Genomic DNA, 5,463 nt, shown 5'->3' on the forward strand with positions numbered 1-5,463 from the left:
TGTTTCCAAGTCAGCTCTGCCATGCTCTGCTCAGCACATCCAAAGAAGGACATTAAAATAAACCAGGGGATTGTTTTGGGATCCATCTCAGGTGTTGTGAGCTGTGGAAGCACCTTTGGCCCTGCTCCAGTGTCCCCCCTCCCCAGGAAAGGCTCAGGGGGCTCCAGGACAGAGGCAGAGGCAGAGCCAGGGCTGCAGGAGAGGGAGGAGCACTGAGAGCTGCCCTGGGGCTCCTCTGGAGCCTGGCAGGGAGGGAAGCTCTGCTCTGTCCTGCTCTCCTCTGCTCTGCCCTGCTTCATCCTGCTCTGCTCTGCTCCATCCTGCTCTGCTCCATCCTGCCCTGCTCTGCTCCATCCTGCTCTGCTCCATCCTGCTCTGCTCCATCCTGCTCTGCTCCATCCTGCTCTGCTCCATCCTGCTCTGCTCCATCCTGCTCTGCTCCATCCTGCTCTGCTCCATCCTGCTCTGCTCCATCCTGCCCTGTTCCATCCTGCCCTGCTCCATCCTGCTCTGCTCTGCCCTGCTCCATCCTGCTCTGCTCTGCCCTGCTCCATCCTGCTCTGCTCTGCTCTGCTCCATCCTGCCCTGTTCCATCCTGCTCTGCTCCATCCTGCTCTGCTCCATCCTGCTTTGCTCTGCTCTGCTCCGCTCCATCCTGCTCTGCTCCATCCTGCCCTGCTCTGCTCCATCCCGCTCTGCTCCATCCTGCTCTGCTCCATCCTGCCCTGCTCTGCTCCATCCTGCTCTGCCCTGCTCCATCCCTCCCTGGGCAGGCTGGGAGGGGGAACCAGCCCAGGGCTCCACCAGGGACCCCCCAGCTCTGCCCCTCCCTGCAAGGAGCAGCCAAGAGCCAAGATCTGATAACAGAGCCTGCTTGGAACAGCTGTCTGCTGACAAGTATAATAAACTGTATTAATGGTGTCATTATTATTCCCTAATTAAAAGCTAATAACTAAGAGTTAATTGCCTTTAAAAGATGAAGCAGTGCCATGGCAGGGATTTATCTCTGTTTTTCTTTGCTCGCCTGGCTGTGCTGATATTTTCAGGCTAATTAATTGAATCAAATCTTACTGAAAACTAATAATCTCCCTGTGTCGATTCAGCCAATTGAATTAAAAGGTATTTGCTGTGTGCTGGGCTTAAACAACCCCTCACACATTTATAAATAATATCTCTGTGTGTGTGTGTGTGTGTTGTCACCTGGGGTCACAGGGTCAGCAGGACACAGAGGGAAAAGCTTCAGGTGGGGAAAAGTTTCTGCTCATGTTCAGAGCAGGGACATATTTTATTTTGGGGTGCAGGTGCAGCTACAGAACCACGTGTGAAACCCCCCAGCAAGTGACCCCTCTGCACCCCCTCTGCCGCTCCTGTGGTGCCAACTGAAGGGAACCAAATGTTCTCTTTGGAAGTTCACTTTATCACTGTTCATCTTCTGTGCGGAGTAAATTTTATTAAAGTTCCCCAAAGAGCAAATTGTAAATTCATTAGGGCCCGTTTTGGACTGCACCTTCTCTCATTTTGGGTAAAAAGGAGATTAGAAGTCATCTATGCTCTGTGATAATTAAAAAGAAGATGCTCAAACATAATTCTTAATTAAACAGCAATGAGATAAGAACTTGTGTAGTCTGCTTTTGGTGTGTTGGAAAGATGCAGAGGTTCCCATTGTAATTATGTGATTTATGATCTTCCACACAAAGATGTAATTAGTTTTTTCTCCCCCCTTTTAAAATTTAAACATTATTTAGATAAAAAAATGTGCAGTAATTTGAATCTGCTTTCCCTGAAGGAATAGTAATTTGGTTTGATTTATCTTTAGGTTTCAACCTAAAAAAATTATTTGGACCTAAAAGGGGATACCCTAAAATAAGACCCCTCCTGCAAGTCCAAGAGCTCTGAGGGCCCCTCCAGCCTCTGAAAATATCCCGTGGCCAAAACTTGCAGGGCCCACGGTGGGTTTATTTTATTTTATTTTATTTTATTTTATTTTATTTTATTTTATTTTATGTTTATTTTTTATTTTATTTTATTTATTTTTATTGATTTTATTTGATTTTATTTTTTAATTTTTTTGGTGGTTTTCTTTGTATTTCTGGCTGGGGGAAGGGTTTGCACGTCTCCCTGCTGTGCTCTGGAGGAGTGGAGGTGGATGTGGTTCTCACACATTTTGGGCTGCCCCATCCCTCTCCTGAGCCTCAGCACACCTCACAGGATTCCAGGATGGTTTGGGTTGGAAAGAACCTTAAACTCATCCCAACCCCCTGCCATGGGCAGACACTTGGAGCCCCATCAGTCTGAGCCTTAGCAGGGTGTTTGCTGTCCTAAAAAATACAAAAATACATCTATGTATTAATAGGTGTAAAAATATAAAAATACAAATATAATAAAATACTAAATATAAAAATACATCTATGTATTAATAAGTGCATAAATATAAAAATACAATTATACTAAAAATACTAAATATAAAAATAAAAATCTCTCCCTGCCATCCTGCTGGTTCTCGCCCTGGGACATGTTTGGCTCTCCCAGCCTGGGATGGGAGTGGATCCTGACTCACTGGTGCTCAGCAATTTCCTGAACAACACCTTACACAGCTCAGGCACAGCGTTATACATTTAAATAGATTTTTTTTTAATCATTTGGACACAATTTTTTTCCCTGGGGGGTTTATTATCCTCAGTAAGCCCGGGCTAAAGCCCTTGTGTAACCCATTAATCTGGGGCTGCCATCTGCACCCCGTGTGCCCCCGCTGGGCACAGGGCAGCCCCAGCTCCTGAACCCGAATTTCTGCCCCCACGGCTGGAAGGAGCTGGGATTTGGGGTTTGAGGAGATAAAGGAACGCTGGGCCTGGGATTTGGGGCTTTGGTCCCTGGGCAGATTGCAGAGGGATCCTGGGGGGGTCAGCGCACAGTGGGAAACCAGGCAGGTTAAAGGGTGGAGGCATCAAATGTTTGGAGAGGGCGTGGTTATCCCACTTTATCACACATTATAATCACACTTTATCACACTTTATCACACAGGGAGCTCCCTGCTGCTCTGCTTCAGCCACAGGGCACCCCACCCTGCCAGGAAATGGGACTGGGACAGGGATTGGGACAGGGATTGGGACAGGAATTGGGACTGGGACAGGGATTGGGACTGGGACAGGGATTGGGACAGGAATTGGGACAGGGACACTTCCCACTGTCCCAGGCTGCTCCCAGCCCCATCCAGCCTGGCCTTGGGCACTGCCAGGGACCCAGGGGCAGCCCCAGCTGCTCTGGGCCCCTGTGCCAGGCCTGCCCACCCTGCCAGCCAGGAATTGTCACAGCTGTGATGATGCTGCAGTGACTGAACTCGTGGTTTCCTCCCTGGGAAACGTGGGAGCAGGCTCCCTGTATCCCCTTCCCAGAGGATGAACTTGTAGCAATAGTGAGACAATTTTCTCAGCACCTCTGAGGGTATTTACTTTTTCCATTTCAGTTCTACATCTGTTCACACACCGACTTGGAATTTGCAGCCATCTTATTTAGGAGAAGGAATTGATTTCTCGCTCTGTTACTGCTGCTCTCGGTATAATTAAAGCATATTGCAACGTGAGGAATTTCTCCTGGCCTGGGAACTGCTCTGCCACTTGGGTAATTCTGTAAACCAAGAAAAGCTTTTCCTTTTCCTCTGGAATGTAAATTACAGCTACAGCTTCTTTAAAGCCTTTGTTCTGCTGCAGGGGGCTGGGGGCTCTCGGTTCAGGGCTGTGCAGGGGCCTAGGGGCTTCTGCAAATCAATCCCTCAGGGATTTGGCATCCAGGCTGCTGCAAAGTCCAGCTGAGGCCCAGCCTGCTCTGCCCAGGGTGTGAATGGGAGCTGGGAGCAGCCCTGGGAAGGGCTTGGCTGCTCTGAGCTTTGTGGGCAGCGCTGGGATGGGGACTCTGCGTGACACAGCCCCTGCTCTGTGAACGATTTATTCCTTCCCCCCTGCTCACATCTCGCTGTCAAAGCTGTCATTTGGAGCTCGTGAGAGAGAGACAGATAGAGGGAAAAATCCTGGGATCAATAAGGAGTAAGAGCCCCCCCTCCCTCCGTGCTGCAAACGGGCATTAATGGGCCATCACTTAGAGTTTAATTAAAACCAAAGTCAGCCCCGTGCCAGGTCTGGCACAGCAAACCCAGAGAGACTGAGCTCAGAGCAAGAATTCCTCTTTCATTTGCCCTTTGCACCTGGGATGGGCACCAGGGTGCAATCTCAGAGCCTGGAATCGTTTCTGTTATCATTAATTTTATCTTTTTTTTTTACCATTTATTAATCCCTCCATCAGGCTGCACATTCAAAAACTGAGACTGGGATTTAATTCCAGCAGCTGCTCCTGGGACTGCTCCCCGGGAGCCTCACTCCTGCTGGGCACTGCCAGGACCCCAGGCAATGGTGCCAAGGCTGCCAGAGCCCCAGGAGCTCCCAGGGGTGCCCAGGCTGGGATTGTTGGGGGCTGTGCAGGGACAGGGGCTGCACTCATGATCCCCGTGTGTCCCTTCCAGTTCAAGATATTCCACGATTCTGTGAAAAGATTTCGTCCTGTATTTGCCTCCCTAACTGGCTTCCTGTGGAGCTGGTTGGGATTTTTTGAAATATTTACTTAGCTCCCAGCTGCTGTTCCAATTCTCTTTGCCGCTCACCTTCCTGTGCTCCTTGTGGAATTTATTTCAGTTCTGTGAGGGGTTTGCATTTCAACCTGGGGGACGGACGTGCCAGCTCAGAAAAGGATGGAAGCAAAATGAGAGCCTGGAGAGCAGTGGTGGGGATGGTTATTGGCACAGAGAGACGGGAATAGCAGAGCTGGGAGTGCAGGGGGGCAGGGGGAGGCTGAGAAACAGAGCTCAGAAGAAGAATCAGTTTTTCCTTCCTGCTCTTCAATGACAACAAAGTGAGCATCAAAACGCCCTCCCTGATGAGAGGCTGCTGAGGCGCCTGTCCTGGGTCTCCTGGCTGAGCTCTGGAGCCGCTCGTGCTACAAATTCCCTTTGAGTCCAGATCATGAAGGCAAAACTCGTTGCTATTCCCAGGCTGCCTGGAGCGACACAGGCACACGAGTCTGGGTATAAACCAGGAGATTTCTGGGTTTTATTCCTGTCTCCTTTTCCCTGTGCCATTGGGCTGCTGCTGTTTGATGTGTGCTTGGCTCCCTCCGCTCCATCTCTCACATGGAGTAACAGCATTTGGGAGGTGGTGCCATTCCCTGGGATCTCAGCTCACCCGATGCTGATCATGGCCCTCTCTGAACATGCTAATTAATTTTTTGTTCATTTCTTTAAGCTGGAGTCAAGCTGCTGCTGGTGGTGCCAGTGTAAGGAGGGAGAGGGGGAGCTGTGGAAGGGAGGGAAGGATCCCAGATCAGCTCTTCCATCAGCGCCACCCCTGCCATGGCAGGGACACCTTCCCAGAGCTCCCCAGACAAGCAATTTCCCTCTTTGCAGCCACGTTCGGCTTT

This window comes from Geospiza fortis, unplaced genomic scaffold (assembly GCF_000277835.1).
Source record: "Geospiza fortis unplaced genomic scaffold, GeoFor_1.0 scaffold299, whole genome shotgun sequence".
Classification (NCBI taxonomy): Eukaryota; Metazoa; Chordata; class Aves; order Passeriformes; family Thraupidae; genus Geospiza; species Geospiza fortis.